The 23,311-nt window shown below is 53.5% G+C and overlaps 1 protein-coding gene and 1 long non-coding RNA gene across 2 annotated transcripts in view; one reads left to right on the plus strand and one right to left on the minus strand.

Annotated features, from left to right (window-relative positions):
• Positions 1–23,311, plus strand: part of PEBP4 (phosphatidylethanolamine-binding protein 4) — a 205,256-nt gene that overhangs the window by 164,833 nt on the left and 17,112 nt on the right. The gene's annotated exons all lie outside the window — the stretch shown is intronic.
• On the minus strand, positions 6,958–11,745 carry LOC106725809. The gene is made up of 3 exons (XR_001361786.1): positions 11,734–11,745; positions 9,235–9,239; positions 6,958–7,070 (listed from the first exon to the last, which is right to left on the minus strand). It is a non-coding gene; the product is annotated as an uncharacterized LOC106725809 (long non-coding RNA).

Consider the following 23,311-nt stretch of genomic DNA (forward strand, 5'->3'; position numbering starts at 1 on the left):
ACCCATCCACTTTACACCAACTAGACCAGGGGCAGCAAACTATAGGCCACAGGCCACATCCGCCTGTTTTTGTAGGACCTGTGAGCTAAGAATGGTTTTTACATTTTTGAAGAGTTGTAAGAAAAACAAGCAAAGAGCATGTGACCAAAATCATATGTGGCCCACGGGCCCCCATATTTACTACCCGGGCCTTGACAGAAAGTTTGCAGACCCTGCACTGGAGCCCATGAACGTACGATTTGGTGCCAGACATTGGGTGCTAGAGATGCCAAGTGAGAAAGCCACGCTAAGGAAGATGACCTGTGACCAGGACAATCCTGCTGCGTGACCCAGAGCTCCAAACCCATTTTTAAAAAGGTCTTATTAGAGATGAAATTGGGGGAAAGGGAACGCCAGTAGTTCCTCTCTGTGCATAGTTTATGATGGCATATTTCCCATGCGATGTCTATTTCATGCGGTTAGCATCCCCATTTTTTGAGTGAAAAATGGAAAAGCTGAGAGGTGAAATTACTAATTTGGGGGCCCCTGGTGCATATTCTCCCCAGGACCCATGGCCTCAAGGCTAGGGTTCTGTCCATCGCCCCACAGCTGCCTCTGAGCCCCAGGACACCTGGGAGGGAAGCGGGGACCAGGGGCAGACGCAGGGCAGCAGGAGACTGGCCACGTGGGGAGCAACTGTGGTGACTGTTAGTCCCTGCTGCCTCCCTCTTTTCATGAAGACTGGATTCATACGCATCTCAGATTTCCTTTTTCAACACAAGCATCTTGGAGCTGTTTCAGCCACTGAGTCACCCCTCAAGAACACCCCGATTTTTTTTATCTCGGGGGTGACTCTAGCTCACACCCATCAAGCTAAGTAACAGTCCCAGTTCTCCTGCCAGCTGGCTGTGTGACTAGGGCAGGCCACTGTCCCACTCTGTGCCTCCCTTTCCTCCCAGGAAATGGAGTCAATGGTCCTCCCCCTCCACCCTCCACCCCCCTTAGCCCACATGGGCTGTGTGAGAGTGAATGAGATCATGTCTGTGTGCTGCTTGGCGGAAGGAAGCAGCAGGAGGAGTACAAGGTAGCATTATTTTCTGAGTCGAGTTGGGCAGTTGCCATGAAGTTGCTGTGATGCTTAAGCATTTCAAAGGCCTCTGAACTCCTCGGGAATGCTATGGGCGGGCAGTATGTCAGAACCAGCTTGAGCTTCCGAGTCACTGGGCTATGAGATCAAGCCCAGCTCAGCCACTTCCCAGCTTCGGCAAACCACCCAGCCACTTTCGGCCTGTTTCCTCACCTGTGAAATGGGAGCCATCCCAACTACCAGGGGCTGTTTGGTTAAGGGCGAAATAAATAATCTCCAGCACTCATCATCATGAATGTGTGGGCCTGTCAGACTCTTCACTGGGTTTCTCTATGAACTGTCTCCACGTAAGCGCAGACACCCTCCACCCATGTGTCTCTCGGCAGCCTTCCGCAGCAGGCCTGGGCTGACTTACCAAGCACCTCCTTTGGGAAAAGAAACGTGGAGAACTGAGCTAGGGAGCACAGCCCTCTCCCAGGCGTTGCCCAGGCAGCTGGCGACCTGCAGGGCCAGGGGTGTAAGGCCAGGGGACTGGGTGAGGCCAGATGTTCCCTGCAGCCCTTCCCCCTTGGGGAGTGGTGGAGAGAGGCCCCGAGTTCTGAACCCAACAGTCCCAACCTCAGCAAGCCAAAACGCCCCGCCTGGCTGCTGTCCAGGGGCAGCAGGCCATGGCCCCCACAGCACCGGATGGTAATGGCTCTTGGGGGCAGGCGTAAATGAACTCTCTCCCTGGCCTCTTTCTGTAGGGCAGGAAGAGGCAGAAAGGTGGGGGCTGGACGCACGTGGAAATGGTCTAAGTGGGGAGGACTCGTGATGGGGCGTGGTTGAGGTTGACGGAGTGAGGCCAGCAGGGAAGCTGAGAGATCCCTCCAGCAGAGGGGGTGAGAAGCAGCCACAAACAGGCCGAGGCCTCCTGCAGCTAACAGCAAAGCTGCCGAGCCAATCTGGCCCAGGCGCTCTGAATTAGTCACCGGTTTTGACAAGGAGTGAAGAGGGTTACATAACCGCCTCCCTCGCTCTCCATTGGCTCTCCTGAGCTGGGCTCTCCAGGTGAAGGGTCTGGGAGCCCCCAGGGCTAAGGTGTCCACACAAGCCCTTCCCAGGCCTGCGCCAGCCCTGCAGGGCCAGAAGGAGGCGCCAGCCGTTCACCTCCTGTCTGAGTCCCTGCTACCTGGCCTCCCAAACAATCCCATGCTGGTCTTGTAACCCAGGACGCTAGTTCTTAGTAGGGAACATGCCCCAGACAAGGAATTCATGTTTCTCAGCTCATGGCACCTCCACAGCACTCCCAACCCACTTTCCCTACTGAATTTATTATATGGCACCACCATAATAATTATCAGTAAGCATATAGTAAGCACCTTTGTGAGACCCTGTTCAAGGCATTGTCGAGGCTACAAAGATGAGTAAGACACAGAAGTGCAGCAGCAGAAGGGGCTTGGGATTCTAAGCCCTTTCCTCCGAAGAGCAGAGCACTCTCTCCCGGAGGAACGCTAAGCCATGGGCCACTAACCGCTGGGGGTCAGACTCAATCCCTCTGTGAGGATTGGAGTCACCAGCCTTGACCTGAGACGTACCGAGTACAGTGCAGGCTTCTTATAACCAGATTTTCTTGCTTATTTATTCATTCCCCTGCACATGACCGAATTACAAAAAAATAAATATTTCACAATATTAACAATGGGGGATGGCAATGATGATGATGATGACAATGATGAAAATAATGTGAGAGGCGAGTATACATGTCCCGTTTTGGCCTCAAGCCCTTGGGACTTGAATCCTTCCTTCCTTCCCACTGGCACTTCTGTTACACTCGCTGGATAATAGAAAACAGGAGTCGGAGCTTGAGAAGTTTAAGACTCATTCACACAGACCTTCTGGCTCCAAGCAGGACTCGACTCTCTCATCCAGGAAGAGTCACTACTGCCGCGAGGGGTGGGAAAAAGAGTCAGTGAGTGGGAAGGGGCCCCCTCTGGCCTCTCCTCCCTTTCCCAAGCCTAAGTTAAGGGAAAGTCCCCAGCCCAGACTCTCAGGGGACAGTGAAAACATCAAGGGCCATATTTCCTACTCATCAGCCTACCAGGTTTATGACTATTAACACTGGAAGAGATCTCAGAGGTCATCTAGTCCAGCTTTCCCATTGTACAGGTGAGAAAACTGAGGCCAGAGAGTAGAAATGACTCACCCATGGCCACAGCAGATCTGAGACTCAAACTCCCATCTCCTTTCATTACAATGTGAAAACCAGCCGGAGAGAGGTGATGGCAGCGGGGGTTAAGGGGTGGGGATAGATGTGGGGGAACCATCGGCCCTCCCTACTTACAGAGCTCCATGTGATCCATAATTCCTGCCTCTCTGGCTCAACACCAGGAAGGTAACAGCTTTGCACAGAAGAAGGGGCAACTGCCCCAACGGCACATGCAAATGGTCATGATGCCAAGTCCCTGCATACAGTTTCTAGAACAATGAGCCCTTCCTCTCTGCTCAGCTTCCTAGGAAAGAGCTAACAAGGGAAGCAAGCAAATTCCTGATAAAAGGCCACCCAGCTTCTACCTCCCAAATATCTCTCCGGTGTCTTCTTGGGACAAACTCTCACAGCAAGACTTAAAGCCAATTAGAGACAATTACAGGATTAATAGGAAACCTGGGGTCAGTCAGTTTGGGACACAAAATCATTTCCTCATTCAGTAAACATCTACAGCATCTCCCGTGTGGGGGCTCAGTTTTGAAGGAGATAGAGTCTCTGATGTTAGTACACCTGCAGTCCAGAAGGTAAGAAGCCTTGGGGGCACCGAGAAGGGAAGACCATCCATTTACTGGGGAGAGGTGGGGTTGGCAGCTTTACTGGGAGAGGTGGTAGGACACACGGGACCCTGGGCACTCTGGCGCCATGAAAAGCCAGAGCCCATCCTGAGCAGATGCAACCTGATCTGTTTGCTTCCATTTTCCACTTTGCCCTTTGTCCCTGCTCTCCTCCCAAGCTCAGCAACCCCTAGCTCCAGCCTCTATCTTCAGACTTTCCTTTTCCATCATTTTCCCTATTTGGGACCCAAACCCAGTCCACACCCCCTCAGTGAGCTGGTAGACTGAGTGTAGAGGTTGTGGGGAGGGGCCCCACCAGACTCACCCAGACAGATGTGCTCTGTTCCCTGCACAGCTGTCCCGGCAACCCATCTGTACTCACTTCCTGCCTCCCAGCTCCAGCCCCTCACACCTCTACTCAGGGGCGGGGAAGCCTGGTCCAAAAGCCATTGTTGAGGCTGCTGGCAGCACAGCAAAGCCTGGAGGCCACGACCCTGGCTCCCGCCCTCCACAGGAATGGGGGCCGGGGCAGGACTGCAGCAAGGTGGTCACTCTGGAGGGCTCTGCCTCGGAGGCCAACCTCAGCCCCTAGGCAGCTGTGGGAACTGCCCAGCTCTCGAGTTCTCCCAGCACCATTTGTCCATGTGCAGTACACCAGCAGTACTGCAGGTGCGGTGCCGTTATTGTGTCAAGACTTAAGAAGTTTGCTTTGCGCTTAGCTAGATGTTCTCCAAGGGAAGAAAAGACTGTTTTAAAAAAGAGTTTGATGCAAAAAAAGATGCCCCTGCTAGGAGTCTGTCCTCATGCTCAGGAATCGTTGACTCCTTGTCAAAATCCATAGTGGCTCCCCCAGTTTCCATGCTGGGAGGTGGTGGGAATGGGAAGTCGCCTGAGGAGGTGACTGCTCTGGAAAGCTGCTTGTTTCCGGGGTGCTCACAGCTCCCTCCTGGCTCCTCAGCAGGAGTGTGGGGATGGTGCGGGCAGCTCTGCGGCTCCCAGGGGCCGAACACTCAACCCAGAGCCTTCTCTTCAATCCTGTGTCCTAATGCGCTGAAAGTGAGGCAGAATAATGATAAATTGTCCCTTTTCCTGGAAACAGAAATGTCTTAGGAGTATGCACAAAGGCCAGAATCCTACATCTCCTGAACAGTGGGATTGCGGGGTGGGAACTGGCTTCTCCAGGCAGAAATGAGCCCCCAGGACAAGGGCTGGTGCCCAGAACAAGAGCTCACCCAACTGTCCAGGCGCAAGAGGGGCCTGCCTTCCTTGGCCGTCGTCTTAGATGAGGGAAATCCCAGTTCCCGTGCTCTCCCCCACACCACAGACACGCAGCCTTGGATAGGACTTTAGGTGAGGGCAGGGCTGGTCTTTGTGCCGGGCGGCTGGCGCTGATTCGGGTGTTTTTAAATTGCTCTCTTAAGATGAGCTTCCTCAGGGTGACCAGACAACCACAGACTTGGGTGACTTTGTTTTCAAAATGTTTTGGTAAGTATCTAAGGCAGAAAATTTCTCTCACAGAGATATAAATGGTCACCATTTTTCCACTTTGCTAATCTGGCCACCGTAACTGTGACGGAGTCCCTGAGATTCAGGTCCTAACCTGACAACTCTGATCACCCGATAAGCCTGAGCCTAATATAACAGAGAGAGAAGGTGGGTGAGTCGACGGCTGATGACGAGAGGATGGATGCCAGCCGGGCAGGCGGGCTGAGAAGCCAGCCGCAGGCAGAGCCCCATCCTTGCGCGGGGCCTTTGAGGCAGGCTGCTGGGCCAAAGGAGGTGCTCCTTTGTTTTAAGAATGCTCAGTTTAGGCTCGAAACATACCTGTGATGTCAACCCTAAGCTTTCCTTAAATGCAAATATGTAGACAGAGAGGAGGGGGCCTCCGCCTCCAAGGCAAGGCTCCTTTCCACCAGCCCACCAACGATGGGGGTTTCTCTCTCTCTTCCTACTACCGATTTAAGAGAAAGGGGAAATCCATACTCACACATTCGCCTAGATTCTTCCACTAGTTCATCATGACAGGGAAGCCCTAGGCCTAGGATCGAAGAGATGTTTCTGAGGACCACACGCAAGGTACCCAAGGCAACTGGGGCTCAGAGGGAAGGGACAGGGCTTCATACTGAACACCCGCAAGGCCCACAGTTGTCTCTGGGAACCCCAGCGGCCCCCAGGTCTCACAAGGGCATAACAAGGCTTCTGAGTGGACCCCAGCCTTTGCTCTCTTAATCTTGGGTCCTTAATTCGGGGTGGCCATCCTGGCCCGCCCCAACCCTACCTGGAAGCAGGGGCTTGACCTTGGAACCCCTGCAGCACAGATCTCCTGGGACAGATTTCACAACCCAGCGCTGAGTTTTACTACAAGTTTCAGACAAAGAAGGTGTGTCGGAGCCGAAAGCATGCTTCTGCCCGCTGTGTGGGCGTCGAGTTCAATACCTTCTTGTCAACACTTGAATGTGTTGAACATCACTCACAAGGGCATTCTTTAAGAAACCTATTAACTTAATTACCCAGGCATTTTTTTCTCTCTCTCCCCCCCCCCCCCTGTCCATGCATCTCATATAAAAGTTGGCTTTCTTCCTTTCTGAGATACTTTTGATGTAACTCCTCTCCCCTGGCACAACACCATCTTGTTTACTTCTCTACAGTTAGTCGGGGTGGCTGCTCTGTGCAGACTGACTCCTTGGCTTAGGTCTTAGCACTGAAGGAAGTCCTGAGAGAGCAAAGTGGGACCCTCGGGATGGGGGAACGGGGCATCTGGCATCCTCCTTTCCAACTGCCCAGCAAGAGTGGAAATGTGGAGGATGACAGCAGGGAAGGAACAAGCCAAGGTCTACCAGGGTAAGCCCCTCCTTCCTACAGAAGGTGAGAGAGGAGTCACCAGAGATTCAGGTCAATCAACAGTCGTTTATTAAATACCAGCCATGTGCCCAGAACCATCCACCTGGATTTTGGAAGAAGAGAAACTTCCAAATTCCAGCTCCTTTGCACATTCAAGATCCTGGGGAAAAAGAAGAGTTAATTTGTTATAAATTATCTCACACTGGGAATCAGTAAAATGAGGTTCTAGACCCTATAAGTCAGGGTAGGGAAACTTTTTTCTACCAAGGGCCATTTTGGGTACTTATAATATCATTTGTGGGCCATGCCGAATTATCAACTTAAAAATTAGCCTGCTGTACTTGGTCAAACATTTAATCAACTCACCCTAATGCCTTGGCAGGGCAGACCACATGACTGCGTGGGCCTTATACGGCCCTCCAGCTGGATGTCCCCCACCCCTGCCAAAGTGGTCCTGTGGTGCCGGGGCCCTGCATTGTTTGTTCAGTAAAATGCAGAGGGGGGACCTTGCTAAGGGATTCCCATACCCGCTTCAGATCTCTGCATCCATGGCTCACCTGGACTTCCACAGCTGTCTGCAGCTGCCCACTTCTATAGGGAATCTGATCAAGGAAGGGGAGGCATGGCAATGTTCAGACCAAGAGGCAAATGGGGATCATCTTGGAGAGGCATAGGCTGCATTTGGTGTCCATGTCCTGGATAGTGACTCCCCTGTCCAGGGAGAGAGGATACAGAAAGAGGCGGGGGCTGGGGAAGGTATGCTTCCACCTCTAGCAGGGTAGGGAGAGATTCCAGGGAGATAGTTGTGCTCCTACGACTGAGCTCTGACGTTACATAGAGGGGGCCTCTTGTCCACAGATTTAAGCAAAAAGAGCTACACAGAGGCCCCCAGAGATGCGTGGGGGAGGTACCAACCAGCCAGACCTCAGGCTCTCTCTCCTTCACTGTACTGTGGGAAATCTGGCGGCAGCTATAACGATGGAGGAACACACCCCATGGCTTTCTTGCCAAGACCATGCGTAACTGAAGAGCAACTTGCAGACCTTTCCAACTATCCCCACTCTCATACCTACTTCCAGGGAAGTGAAAACACGGGAGCAATTTCAGAAAATCCAGCAGAGCTCTGTGGGGTACCATCTTCTACCCACCCAACCATAGGCCTCCCAAACTCTCAATGGACCAATGTAGGTCCACAGAACCAGGAGACAGTGATGTGGTGAGTCCTCTGCATGGAATGACAGAGAAGGGACCCAACAGGTCCTCTGGTCCAGCTCCCTGCCTCCAGGCTGGTCTGCTTCTAAATCACTCACTTGTGGAGGCCTCTCTGTTGTCCTGAGCACACAGTGATGGCAGAGAAAGACCTAGTGTGCAGTCAGAGCCCCATAGCTTCCAGGTAGGGCTCTTTTTTCCTGGGAAACTCTTGCTTGTGGGGAACCCCAAGAATACCTGAAGTTGTTTCCACCCACCTGTCTGACTCAGGGCTGACTAAAGCCTGGTGACCTCTGATACACACACACACACACACACACACACACACACACACACACACCCATTCCTCACTCATCCCAGAGACCACCTCTATCTGCGTGCAGTGTAGTGCAGAGGAATGTTAGGAAGGGGCAGAACTGCTGGAGGACTGGGATTTGACCCTAAGCACCTTAAAGTTGGGAAATTAGGATCACAAGCCCTCAGTGCCCTCTCCCCCAAGGCATCTCGCATGCCGCATGCAGTTTCGCTCTGATGCAACTCTCCGCCAGGCGGGTTCTATAACCTGAGATCCCTGGAGGCTTGGGCACCTTCCGGGGCAGACAAAAAGGCAGCCTCTTCTCTCTGTTGGCCATGTCCCTCCACCTCAGCCACAGGCATGGAGCCTCCATCCTCTCTTGGGGACTCTCCCCCTTCTTCCTGATGTTGGGGGGAATCTGCAGCAGAGGCTTGGACAGGGGCAAAGCAGCAAAGGTTAATTTATCTCCCTTTCCCACACAGTGTAGTGTGTGCAGTGTGTCCAAGTTGTCCAAGTTGACTAAGAGGCGAAGCATTGCATAAGCCAAGGTCCTGGTCCTGGCGAAGCCCCTCCTCCTGCCTCCACCCAAGCTGGAACAGACATCCCTCCAGTGCCAGGGCCCACAGCTCAGCGGGGAGCAGGCACATGCGCGCTCACACACTTACACATTCCCTAAGAAAGCCCCCGGGGCCTCTGTGGGAAGGCTTTCCGGGATACTTTTATGGCAAAAGAGGAAGTCTGGGGCATCACTGGAACAGCCCCGAGCCAGGGAGCAGGCAAACACTGCCAACAGTGGAGTCAGGCTGCACCCTCCCCTAATGACAGAGCCTTTAACCCTTTTCTTCACCCAGGATGCTGTTAGGCTCGATAATCAGGATCCCCTGGGATCTCAGTGCTGTCCCTCATAGCCCCCTTCCCAGACGTGCAGACCTATCTATGCATACACACACACACACGCACGCATACATACACACACACACACACACACACACTGCCTGTCCTGCTGCTCAAACTGACTCACCAGATCTGATCAGAGCAGGCTGTGACCCAAAGAAGCATGTAACTTAGAGCTGAAAGGAAGCCTGGAAGCTTGCAAGAAATTATCCTCATTATTTTACATAAGAGGCCACTGAGTCTCACAGATCCAGTGGCAGGGTCACCTAGCTCTAAGGCCTCTAGGGTCTCTCACAAGTTGCAGATCAGGATACTGAGTAGAAAAGCATTTGGGGGAGGGGTCAGGGCCTAGACAGAGGTCGGTGTGCCTCCAGGGATCACTTAGAGCTCTGATGTCCAGTTCAGTGGCCACTAGTCTACTAAAATGAAAATTAATTAAAATGTAATGAAATGTTTAAAAATGCAGTTCCTTGGTAGCATTAGCTACACTGAAGTGCTCAACAGTAGCCACCTGTGGCCAGCAGTACTGTATGGGACAGTCAGAGCTAGAACATTCCCTCCATCACAGAATGTAATGGACGGTGCTGATCAGGAGCTGTTTCCTGATAGAAGGCTGGGGTACCCTGTGAAGGAGGGAGAGGAGGAGAGGGGTGCAGAGAAAGAGTCTGGAGAGAGGAGAGGGCAGAGGAGGAGGCTGGAATAAGACAGGAGGGGAAGGAGAAATCTGGTGGCTTTCTCCTGTGGCAGAGATCTAACCAACTGTCCCTAGTCCCGGGGGGCCTGACACTGCCCCCCAACCCTACTCCAGAAGGGCCAGAAAACAGAATCACAGACCGGCAGCCAGGGCCTGCAGATACACATCTGGTCATTTCCAGACTTATCAGCCCTGTGCCCAGGGCTCTACATCACGCAGGATGGCTCCACAGCTGAGCACCTGGATTCACAGAGAGGTGGTCCTGCTGGCCCTGCTCCTTCCAACGGAGGGCACAGCAAGCAGGGATGACCCTGCGGCCCTTTCACAGGTCACTGCAGCAAAAAAAATGTTTCTTGGACAAAAGGAAGGAAAGGAAGGAAGGAAGGAGGGAGGGAGGGAGGGAGGGAAGGAGGGAGAGAAGGAAGGAAGGAAGGAAGGAAGAGGGAGGAACAGTAAAAGGAAGGAAGGAAGGGGAATGTAGTGAAATGAGACTGCTTCTCCTGCCACAAGTTGGGTGCATTTTTCAAGCCAGAGGACAACACCTTGATGCGATTCCACAGACAAGGAGTCCATTTTGTCACTTTCTCCCACATTCTTCTAAGCAAACATTTGAGCGACAGCACTGAGCTGAGTGAAGAGAATTCTGTCTGAAATCACAACACCTGGGTTCACTTCCAGTTCCGCTACCTAATGACTGGGACAAGTCGCTGCTCCCCCAGCCTCAGTTTCCTGCCTTGCCGGGCCATTGGGATGACCAAGGGCAGTAGTGGATGTGGATCCCATGGACAAGGCAGTGTGTGTCAGACCCTCCCCTCTCCCCAGGCACTTACTGCGAGCAGGTGATGGAGACCTATGGGGACAGGACGCCCTGGAGGAGCTCAGGGCCAGAGGAGAGAAGAGCAGCAGCTGCAGTTCTGGCTCAAATGGGGTTCGCACCACCATAGAGTCAAGCCAGAGTGTGAAGGAGGCAGCAGTGGGAGAAGGGCTATCGAGGAAGGCGGCATAGCAGAAGAGAAGTGTGAACCAGACAGGAAAATAAGGAATCACAGCGTACTCCCCTCTCAGACCTCCCCGTGGTCTCACTCAGAGTCCTCTAAGTCCGAAGGGTGCTGGAGAACGTGGCCTGTCCCTGTGTCCTGCCCCCAGGCCTGGGCATGACCCAGGAGAGACTCAGGAAGATCGAGACGGGTCTTTTAGCCCAATTTGAGCACATCAGGGGACACCTGGGCAATTCCAGCAAAGAGGAGAGAAACCACCTCTTCTCCTCAGAATGGGTTTCCCTAACACAGCCCCTTCTGTTATGCGGTGTAGGCCAAAGAACTCTGCACTGTGGGCCGGGGGCGTAGGTCACGGGCCAGCACACCTGGACCCCATTCCCAGACCTGCCTCCGATTGGGACTATAATCTCAAGCAAGTCACTTCACCTCTTCAGGGCTGTGACCTCACCTGCAAATTGGGGGTGATCACCTCTGACCTTTCTGCCTCCTTGTGAAGGAGGATTAGATGATACAGTGGTGTAAAGTGCCCCACATGCTCTAGGACGGTGATTGTAACTCTCTAACACCCATCACCACCGCTGAGTGACTCACCCTACCTGTTACTTCCCCCTCTCCGAACCCAGGGTTTCAACCTGTGCCCCTCTGAGTGTTCCTTTCACACTGTGCCGCGCCAGCCAAGAGGCTAAGTGGGACCTGGGGCAGCGCCTTTTCTGCCCTCCAATGTAAGGGGGCCATTGCCTCTTAAGGGGAGGAAGGTGGGAGGTTCTTGGGATCCTCTGCCCTCCATGGACCCCAATTATCTACAGATGGCCTGGAGGCAGGGCTGGGCCAGCGCTCAGATGGGAACGCTGAGGCTACAGGCTGACTCATTAATGAGTTTTTGCCACTGGCAGACCCTGTCATGGTGGTCCGTGGCTCCTGCCCAAGCTCTGACCAGAAGAGCACAGTTAGGCAGCTCCAGGACTCTGTCTCTCCATCCTCAGGGGGTTGCGGACTCTGATTCTGCCCATCCCACCTCCCCTGGATGCTACCAGTCACCAAGACCTCCTGCAACTACCCAGGGGCTTGTCCAGGGCAAGTAGATCGTTTATTTCCACTGCACATTTTTATCCCAAGTGATTTCATGTTCCCCTGACCAATTTCTACAGTCAGATTGGGGTGGGGGTGGGGCTCAAAGAACAATTTGAGTTTCTCATTGAGTGAAGCCTGGGAACACAGGGGCAAGTATCTCTTTTAAAAAATCCTCCCTGCATAGCAGGTCACCCTGGCCTGCAGCCACAACACCCCGGGCTGTGATCTCACCACGTTCCAGGAAGCCAAACAGGGTCAGGCTTGGCTAGTCCCTGAGCGGGAGACCTCCCAAGCAAAACACAGGTGTTGCTGGTGATTCAGCAGGCCAGTCCCTCCCTCCCGAGTCTAGGGCTTCTCAGGTGTTTGAGTTGAGGCTGGGATGATTCTGTGAGATCCTATCAGTCCCTGGGCAGAGGAAGGGGGCGTGGTGCCTCCAGAGGTGCTAAATGCTCTCCCTCTCTGCCACTGCCACCACCACGTGTTACAAGTGTCGACACCGTTCTAAAGAATCAGGGTGTGCTTCCTCCCTCCCCATCCCCTGCCCACTTCCTAAGGCTGCCTCGACATCGACCTAAATTCCTTGGGCTGGTTCAAACAGATAAGAGCTGGAGGAGGAAAAGGCACCCTCTGAGGGTCCTGGGGCTCAGGGACCAACTGGCCCCTGCCCCTACCCCAAACAGCTGGGGGGTGTGGCTCAGCCCCCAGGATGGTCCCTTCTGGGTTGGGAACAGGTGAGGATGAAAGGGGTCCATTAAATGAGAGTGGTCATTAGCCTGTTTTATGAGCACACGGATATTCATTACATCCCAACCCCATCATTAGAGGCTGCAGGGAGAGCTCAGGCCCTTTCTTTATTGCAGTAGAAACTGGGGTGTTTCTCCCCCAAAGGGAGTTCTGCTTCTCTTCTTGGGGAGGGGGGGCTGCCCAGAAGGTCAGTAGCCCCTAGGTCTGACTCTCACTCCCTTTCCTGCTCCTCCACCCCCAATCCTTCCTTCCTTCCCCAGGAGCCAAGCAGCCCAAGGGGAGGGTCAGGCAGCTCAAGGAGGAGATGATAAGGGCCTGGGGCTTCTTGGGAATGAGGAGGCCCTGAAAGAGCCCAGGGCCAGGTAGCTGGAGTCTGGGAATAGGGGCCTTTCCATCCCAGCACATAGCTCTCCCTCCCCTTCCCCTGCCTAGCACCACTCTTCTCAAGTAGAGAGCCTATTCATGCCTCCTCCAGGAAGCCCTCCCTGCTCCCCAGATGAGGCCCTACGTAAGAATTCTTCTTAGAATTCATCACACCTGTAATCACCTCTTTACTCTCATGTCCCCACCCATACATGGCACAGTGCTTGGCACTTAGCAGGAACTCAATAAATGTGAGTTGTGCTGAAAGTAGCCAGGAGCCAGGGCAGGTGAACTGGGATAAAAAAGAGGGGCTCTCTCCTAGCCCCAGTTGTTCTCTCTCTCTGCCTTTTCCCACAGTGTGAATGATTTGATGGTCTGGCTGCTTTCTCAAGGCCATCGTCAGCCAGTAACTGGAAAGCAAACTACCTGCCATGTCTAGCCAGCGGTTCTCAACTTGTGGGTAGCGACCCCTTTTGGCGGTCGAACGACCCTTTCACAGGGGTCACCTAAGACCATCCTGCATATCAGATATTTACATTACGATTCATAACAGTAGCAACATTACAGATATGAAGTAGCAGCGAAAATAATTTTATGGTTGGGTCACAACATGAGGAACTGTATTTAAAGGACCAGAAGGTTGAGAACCACTGGTAGACAGTGCCCCCACTTACCTCTAAACTTGATCCCTTCACGCAAATCTCATCGAGCAGCCAGTTGGATCTCTCCTTACAATGGCCCTTCCTGTCAGTCACCCAGTGACAGTCAAGTGAGTGGGGGCAAGCCCACTCCTCTAAAGCCAGCCCCTCATGCATGACAGGCCACCGGCTCAGGAGGCAGAGGAGGGGCGGGGCATGCCCTCTTCCCCATCAGGGCTGGAGGCCTCAGTAGTGATAGTTTGGAGCTCACTCCGCTGGTGCAGGCCATGGAGGCTGAATGAAGCGTGGGCAGACCCCACAGAGAGGAGCAGGACTGCCGAGCTGGCAGATTAATCAGCTGTCGTTTGCATTCATTAAAGGCCCCTTGCTTGTGTACTGCAGCCCAGGACGCCAGGGTAATTCACTGCTCACAACAAAAAGTTCTGGGAAGAAGTCTGTATCACCTCCCTGGGCCATAGCCTGGGGATGGGCCTGGCAGCCTCGAACCCCAGACCCCTCGGGTGGAAGGCCCCTGAGGGCCAGCCCCATGGGTGAGGACTGAAGGAGGCAAGCTGAGTCCCGGACCCAGAAGTCTGGGGAGTCAGCAACTGTGGAGCCATGGGCCCTTGACCCCTTTGGGCTTCTTCCCTGCTGTCACCCTGTCCCCTTTCCTCCCATCTCCTCATGGCCCTGGGCACTGTCACCTGGAATTTCTGGGCCCTCCTCAAGGTTGTGCAAAACTCATTTCAACACACTCTTGAGCTGATGATTCCGTGGGGCTGGAAGCCAAGCGTTGCTACTATCCCCAGCCCAGCTCCTCACCTGCCAGGAGGAAGGCGGGCGCCAGCTCCCGGGACAGCCAGGGCCCTCGGCTCACGAACCTTCCCATTGGCCTACGGGGCTCAGTGGAGTGGCCCTTAACACCTCTGTTCAGGGGCAGCCTAGTGACCCAGGTTCAGCTGCCTTGCCAGAGCGGGCTAGGCCCCTTCCTCTTCCTGGGGTTATGTCAGTCCCCAAGCATCCCAGAGATAGATGGGACCGACTGTGAGGTCAGGGTGGAGTTTATTGAGCTCAGTCTCGGTTGTTTTTTCATTGTAATTGCCAAGCTCCCCAGGTTGGCATTTGCCTGGCGGGCACTGTAAAAGGTGACACAACAGAATGAGAGCACGCCCTGGTTCCACTGACGTCTGTGTGGCCCTGGACCCGGCAGGCTGCTGGTGGGCCACATTCACTGTTCTCCTGGCCCAGGCCAATGAGCTTGGCTTGACACAGGCAGGCAGGGGCATGAAGATCCACCGTGCGGCCCTAGCACGGCCAAGGACCGTGAGTGCAGCCTGGCAGCTCGTCAGGATGGCAGCTGTGCTGAGGCATCTCTGAGGAGAGAAAACTGAACATGTCACTTGGCTGCAGGTCTCCTGCCGGGACCAGGACCCTAAAGCAGACCCTGGCCCACAAACCTAGGCCACCTCACACACCCGCCTCTGGTCCGCAGGGTACACGAAAGAGCCGTTCTCTCTTGCCTCCTCCTTTCCCGCGGTCCCTAACTCCTGGGGAAGAGCCATTTCCCTCCTCAAATAGGGCTGGAAGTGCAGAGCATGATCGGGAGAAGGGAGCACCAGTGGGTGTGTCAGCTCAAAATCCTTGATCCTCAATCTTTCTTCCAGAAAGTCTCTCTCTCTCCCTGGAGCACTATCAGCAGTGCACCCAGCTGTGGCCACACAGGTCCCCCAGGGGAGCAGCTGCCTTGCACAACTCCAGAGACTCAGAGGCTCAGACAGGGAGTAATGCCAAGAGTCACTGAGCTGGGGGTGCTTTCGCAGCTCTAAGAAGGGGTGCAGGGCAGAGGATGTGCACACCAGCCCTGGTGTCTCCTGGTCTTGGCCGAGCCCCAACCCCTCCCGTCTACCCACCTCCTCTGACCAGGAGCCTGACCCTTCGAATAATCTGTGTTGGGAGCTGGAGCACCTCAGGACCTAAATGTCAGCCAGGTCCTGCCCCAGGAAGGGTGATGCCAAGGGTCCTTCCGAGCCTGGAAGAGACCTGAAAGGGGACATGGTCAGGGACAACGCTTAGATGGGCCCACCGCTGCTGCACGACAGGTCTAATGAGGAGCCACCTGCCCAATCTGGACACCTGGGGCCAGAGAGCAGGACTGCGGGGCAGTGCGTCTCAGACCTTCAGGTGCCTGGCTGAAAGGAAGAATCTGGTTCACTAGGCCAGGGGTGGAGCCCTAGGTTCTGCATTTCTACAGAGCTCCCAGGCGCTGCTGCTCTGAGTAACAAGGGGCTGGGGCTCTAGGACCAAGGTCACGCTCAGTCCCTCTGAAAAGAGCAAGTTGTGGCCGGAATGAGATTTTGACTGTTTCTCCTTATTGTCGCACTGTCTAAGGACCACTGGGTTTCACCGAGCCTCCAGATCTTGCCAGCATCTTTTCTAGCTCAAAATTCTTGATCCCCAACCTTTCTTCCAAAAAGTCTCTCCCGAAAAAAACAACCCTGTAGGTTGCTTAGTGTAAAAAAAACAAAAAACAAAAACAAAAAAAAAACAAACACAAAAAGTCTCTCTCTCTCTCTCTCTCTCTCTCTCTCTTTCTCTCTCCCCTTCCTTCCTTCCTTCCTTCCTTCCTTCCTTCCTTCCTTCTTTCTTCCTTTTCACAAGGCAGCCCCAGGCCTGGGCGTTTTGGTAGGGAAGGAGAAAGGAGGTCCGAAAGTATGGATTATGCTTTATCTCCTCACTAAAGTCGTGTATGGGCACCTAACTAGGATGAAGGAGGGAGACACAGCAGAGAAGAGAGCCAGGGCCTGGCTCCCACCACTACTGCCAGCTTCCCCCAAGGAGGCATGGGGGGCGAGGGCTCCCCCTCCCTACTCCCTTCTCCCTCCCCGAGTCTTTGTGGCCTGGGTCCCCCAGGACTACCCTCATGTTAGATGGTGCACAGGAGGGCAGAGCAGCCCAGAGACAGTGGCCCATTTCCTGGTTGGCAGTAGAGGGCAGGGTGGGGCAGGGTGGGAGGCTGAGGGGAGCCTCTTAGGCACAAAGAGAGGAGATAGAAAGATTAGTAGGGCAGAAGGCAGAGGACACTGCTGAGCCAGGTGCTCTGAGAAGCAGTCAGTGGAGGTGTCCCTACTCCATAGAACCTGGGAGAGCCCCAGGCAGTTCTCACAGCCCCTGGGAGCAGTCCAGACAACAGAGAGCCCCTGACCATTTATAAGCCCTGGGGTACCACTTCCGGGGCCAGGGGGCGCTAAGGGGCCACTGGGCCCCTTTATCCAGTTGAAGTTGGGAAACCAAGGTCTGCTCAGGTCGCCTCCTCTCAGCCTATGGGTCCTCCCCAGTTCCTCCCGTCCTCCTCTCCTGGGGTGGCAGCCACCCAGCCAGAAAGACCGCATGCTGGAGATGGAGGTGATAAGAGCCGGGCCTGAGGAGGCAGCCCTGCAGCGCTCTCCCCTCTGGTTGGGTCATAATTGCCTAAGCCCTGTTTGTTAGGGGGATTAGCTGCACCCATTTCCTAATGGTTCTGCTGCTCCAAGGAGAGGGGAGCAGACCAACCTGCAGCCTCCTGCTACCACAGGGAGGAGCACAGGGTCAGAGAGGAGACAGGGTCAGGGAGGAGTGCAGGGGCACAGGGTCCAGGTGCTTCCGCTTCCAGCTCCCCCCAGGGCTCCCCCTTCCTCCTGCATCCCTGCTGTTGGCGCTCAGGCTCTGGGAGGGTAACAGACCAGCTCAGTTCTTACTCACAGACCTCGGTCCTAATCAGTCATCTCCGTCCTGGTCTCCTGCCAGGGGCCTGGCGATTCCTTCCCACACCCGCCCTTCCCAATCCCACGGTCCAATCTTAAGCCTCACCACTGGCCCTTTCCCAAGTGCCCCCTCCCCTCACGTTCAGCCCTGACATGCCCACCAGTGAAAGGCTGCCTGGGAGAAGTGTGTGTGTGTGTGTGTGTGTGTGTGTGTGTAATCATGTCTGTGTCTTGTGTATGTGACTGTGTATATGCATATGAGTGCAGGTGTATATGTGAGTGTGTGTAAGAGTGTACAAATGTGTGTAAATGTATACATGTGTATGAGGATGTGTGTGTGAATGTATGTGTGAGTGTGTATGAGCATTGTGAGTGCATATTTGAGAGCACTCATTATGAGAGCATGGGTGTCTGTGAACATGTGTGCAGAAGTGTGTGAGCATGTGTGTTTGTGAACATGTGTGCATGTGCATGTAAGTGTGTTATGCGGGTGTGTATATGTGAGCATGAGTTTGACCTCTCTAGTGTTGTGTGAGTGTGAGCGTGTGTCTATGTGAGTGTGTAAATGTGTGAGGAGTAGTGAGTGTGATTCACCACTCTCCCCTTCTCTGGCTCACACCCCTGTCCCCCCACATCTCAGACCCAGTGAGCTGCAGCCTTGGGCTCCTTCCCTTCCTCTCCTTTCAGGAGCCCAGGCCTCCAGCTCCAGCTGCTCCTCTCTCACCCCTGCCACTCCCCACCCTTCCCCCAGCTTTGGAAAAGTCTTGCCACTGTTTTCCTTCCCTTGTTCCCACCACCAAGCAGTTTCTGGCCAAGTTTCCACCTGACAGCAGAGCAGGCAGCTTCTTCCTCCCTCACCCAGGACCCTGTGTCTGACCCCTGTGGCTGGCCCTGCCCGAGCCCCCCCTCTTCCCAAGGGTCTCTCCCCTGACCCTCCTCTAGGCCGCCTGTGTCCCTCACACTCAGTCTGTGAATGTGTGTGGGTAGGGGGGAGAGAAAGGAGCAAGAGAAGGAAGGAGGCCGGGCTCAGATGGTATCATTAGGAGACATTAATGCCCTTCATCAAGGCATATTAATAAACATTATGTGCCATGCACTCCACGCGCCGGGTGAGTGCAGACCCAGCAGGACGGGCCCCACATTCACAGCTGAGTAACCCCCCAGCCCACGGAGCCCACAGCACAACCATTAGCCTCATGAGGCTGACCCTGTCAGGAGACTCCTTAGGCCCATCATGGCAAAGGAAAGCTCGCAGGATGAGTTCTGGCCACCATGCTCCCTTCTTCCTCCGCTGAGCGCGGGGAAGGGGAGCCATAATGACCCGTGTACTTGGACGGCACTGCGGGACTTTAGAATATTTCATTTCCTAATTTCATCTTCACAGCAACAATGAGGAAACCAGGGCAGGTATCATTATCATTGCCACTTTATTGGAACAGAAACTGAGGTGCTGAGAAATTAAGTGTCTTGCTCAAAGTCATGTAGCTAATTGGTAATGACACTGGACCCGAGCCCAGGCTGCCCTTTGGAACCGCTGTGTTAGCAGCTCAGTCCCTAATGGAGTGGGGCTGCTGCAACCGGATTTCCCTAGTTCTTGCAGCTGCCAGAAATCAGACCAGGAAGCACAGCTTCTTTCAGGGGGCAGCGGGCCTCTGCCCTCCCAGGGTGGGGGCTCCTGTGGGCCCCTTGCTTAGTGGAAAGTGTCCTGAAAGGGGGGCCAGAGTGAGCTCACAAGATGCTGAGTGGGGAATGCCTGCCGCAGAAGTGATTTTCCTTTCTCTGTGTACTGGCCACTAATCTATAATAATAAAAGTGTAACATGCTCATTAGACTGGACGTCCTTCTGGACGTCCTTCTGGATGACCTTCCAGACGAAGCCAAGGCGGCAGGGGGCTGAAGCAGAGGCGGCTGCCGCGGGCCAAGCCCCTTGCACCGATTTCGTGCATGGGGCCTCTAGCACATAAATATTAAACTACTGGCTCCTAAGGAGGTTTGAGCGGGTGGAAGCCTGAATGGCCGTTCTTTTTATCTGTTTTTCAGCATTGCAGCCTGGTGCTCAGCAGGGTGCAAAATCGGTTATTCACTGTGACAACCACAGTGGTGTTTAAAGGTACACAAGGTTTTCTCCATGTGTGTTTAAGAAGACAAGGACTGGTGTTTTCATAAAATCATTATCCAAAATAGTTCAGATAAAAGGAGTTGGGGAACTAAAAATATAAGAGTCAAGAGATCAGGGAAGTGTGCCTATGAAGAATACCCAATTCCCTACAGAATTCCAGGTAAATGAGGCATTCCAGCAAACTGTTGTTGATACTACAAGCTTCAGCTTTTGTTCCTTGTACCTAGAAATGGCAGTCTTTAGTCTAAACTGACATTGATGCATAATAATTATACTTAGCTATCAACTCATGATACTTACTCTCAACCTATCTTAATATTTCTTGTCTATTTCTAAATGGAACAGGCTTAATAAGACCATGCATTGTGTTCTTTATTCCTTTTCTTCTTCCCACCCTCCTCCTAACTCAACCTTAGAGCCACAGTCAGAGAATGGGTGACCTGCAACAGGCAAGGGTCAAAGAGGTGTGGGCCCACTATCTCCTGAGGTCCAAACCCATCTCTGAGCTTCAGACAGTGAAAGTAACTCGGGCAAGTTTCCCGAAACAGGGGGTCGGATGGGAGTCTAACCAATGAAGGCTCGAAGGGGAGCTGGGGCTCGAAGCTGGCACCTATGTGACCAGAACCTTGGGGACCCAAATGCAAAGAAGAGAGTTGTGTGTCCTCAAGGCAGTCATCTCTATATGGATGGTCCAGGGGAGTCTTTTTCTTACTAGTTTTATTTTTCCATTTTTTTAAATATTTTTTTACAATGAACACATCGTACTTTAATGACCTGGGGGAAAAGTTAGTTTGTAAGAGGGAAGTTTGGGGGTTTGGGGATCACAGACTCACCTGCTCTGAGAGAGGCTACGGTGCTGGAGTTCAGCTCCGCCCAGCTCTGACCTGCCACATAGGCCGTGTCCCAAAACCTGCCCACCCACCCCCAGATCCTTTCTTGACCAGACAGGCAGCTCCCCCATCCCCTTCTGATGACCCTCCTGGGACATGGTTGCTGAGCATTTGGAAAACAAAACAGTTTTGCCCGGGGGCTATAGACCCAACGTTTAGGTGGCTGATAGCTTTGATTCTCAGAAGTCAGAAGCACTGCCTGCCATTCAAGCCCAACCCCAGCCCACATTTCCAACCTTATCTTGCGCTTCTTCCAGACCCAACTGTTTTTTCACGGCTTGTTCACATATTTATATATTGCTTATGCGGTGTCAACTTAAGTTGCCCCTCCCCTCCCGTATCTTGTCCACTGGAAAACTGAAAAAGTCCTGCGCATCCCTCAAGGCCCAGATAGAGTGTATAGCCTCCTTTCAACAGCTTTCCCTGGTTAGTACCCCCACGCAGCTACAACTTCCTTCCTCTATACTCCTCCCGCATTTTCTATAGACTTCAGTTATTGAAGCCTATGACAGTTATTTCTTTGTTGATTTATCTGTCCTACTAGACCCCGAGATCCTCAATACCATAAAACGTGTCTCATTCATATTTCTCTCTCCAACACAGGGCTTCTCATTCATTTATTCATTTATCGACCCATCTCCCCAGCCATGATTCCTTGGGGCCAAGTCTCTGCTAGATACTATCACATACACACAGGTGCAGGACAGCATGACTTACTTGGGAACACATGCACTTCCACATGGCCTGGAACAAAGGGCCTTGGGAAATCATGCCTCTTAACCCAGAGTCATGGAGTGTGGTGAAGCCCCTCCCGTGGGTAGCCATGGACTTCAGGAAGCAGATCATCCCCCCTCAGCCACAGCACACCCCACCCTATGTTGGCATCTGGAGATCTAGGGAAGTAACTGACTCCAGATCTGATGCCAAACTAGGAATCAAAATGTACAAGTCCTATTGCCCATTGGTGCCGAGATACCAGAATCTCCTGGCCATTGTTGGTGTATTCTAAAATCAATATTCACGTGCAGCCCCCACTGCCCATGATGGTGCCAGGAAGAGGCCTATCGGGTCTTTGATGCTAACACTTCTTGAGGGAAACTGGTGCACAAATTGGCCATCCTACATCCTGGCGTCTAGAAGCTCCCAGGAGGGTTCAGGTCTGTGCCTTCTTCTCACCACTTCCCACGGACTCCATTCCACCCACTGCAGTGGCTGGCCCTCCTTTTCCTGGCCCTGGGGCCAAAAAAAAAAAAAGCAGGCCATACGATTAATTGATCACAGCCTTTCCCTTGGAGCAGGCACTAGTCTCTGAGGCTGGGTCCTCTCCAGGCTGGTGCTAGCCCCCTGGGGCTCTCTGAGCCCGGGAGCTGTCAGTGCCTTCCACTCACTTAGCCCTTGTTAATTGCAGAACACACAGACTGCTGGGTAGCACTTTCCATTCCTGTGCCTTTTGCTGGCTCCTTTGCCACTTGGCAGCTTGCAGGCAGCTGTGCAAAACAGCAAGGAGCTTTCTCATTCGGTGCCAGTGTCACAGAGCCTGGAACTCTGTTTCTATTTTTCCTGTTTTTTCATCCCCCCTCCCCCACCGCCAAGTGCTCTGTTTTGCTCATTTCTCCCTCCACTCTCCCTTATCTCCATGACATCTTCCCGTACCTCACCTTTCAAGTTCAGGATTCTTCTGATGGCCCCCCACCCAGTGGAACTGCCCACTCTGATGGGTTTGCGGCCAAGCCAAAGTGATTGAATCCTCCTGTCCAGATGGGAAGAAGAGGTGGGTAAAGAGATTAAATCACCTCCCTCAAATTCAAGGAAATGTGCAGCTGACCCTCCGCTTCGGGGGTCAGCAAGCCCAAGTACCTGGGGCCTTCGCCAGCACCCAGGTGGGCGGCCAGCTGCCTGTAGGTAATTGAAGCGAAATGAGGAAACTGGGCCGACCTTCCTGCTGGGCCCTGGGCTGAGCCAGGCCCCTTCCCCATCCACCAGACCTCACAAATCCACCACCATGTCTCAAAGAGCCCTTACCTAAAGCAGCCCCAGGCCTAGGGAGTGAGGGGTGTCTCTGGACACTCAATTCTCAGAAAATGTAGCTGTCTGGCTAGCCCCATAGGGACAAGAAACAAAAAATAGAACTGACTTCTATCTAGTTGGCTTATCTGTTTGTAGTTCTCCAAGGGCTTAATATATCAGGGACCAATTCTCTCAGGGAACTCTGGGGCCTGGGCCTGGAGGACAGAAGGATCCAGGTGTGGGCGGCAGCAGTTGGGTCTTGCTAAAGAGATTGGGGCAGAGGGTCAGGAGTTCAGACTTCTCGTCCTGGCATTGAGGCTAGCTACCCATGGCACCTTGGACAAAGACTTCACTCTATTCACCCCCTAACTGTCTATGGGGACCCTTTCTGTCTTACCTTGGGCTCCCCCAGAAGCAGATCCTGACACCAGGATTCTAGTGCAAGTAGTTTATTTTCAAGGGGACACAAGGAAAGAGCAGTAACGGAGTGGGTAAGACAGGAAACGGAAGGCACCCAATCAAGGTTCATGAGCAAACAAGTTCCACTGTGGGTACCTGGAGCCAATGTGAAATACACTGCTCTGTCATTCCCCACGAAAGGCAAGGGGCTGAAGTATTTATTCTTAGAAGCCCCTCCCTCCTGCCGTTCCCACCAACCATTGGTTGTTGCCAGGGGCTGTTAAGACCACAGCAGGCTGCCCCATTGCACAGGTGGTGGAGAGGGCTCTGGCGGCCAGGAGAAGCAAGTTGCAAGTGGAGCTGGTAAGCACTGCCAGGGCAAGGGTCAGGGGACGGGCCAGGGCATCAATAATTGCCTACTACCCAACTACGTGCACAGCATCCTACAGGCTACAAAGATGGGCAGGATGCAGCCCCTGCCCTTGAGAAGCTTCTCTGGGTTCTTTCAGTCAAATGGGGAGACCGATCTCTGCCCTTCCCA

This window comes from Myotis brandtii, unplaced genomic scaffold (assembly GCF_000412655.1).
Source record: "Myotis brandtii unplaced genomic scaffold, ASM41265v1 scaffold19, whole genome shotgun sequence".
Taxonomy (NCBI): Eukaryota; Metazoa; Chordata; class Mammalia; order Chiroptera; family Vespertilionidae; genus Myotis; species Myotis brandtii.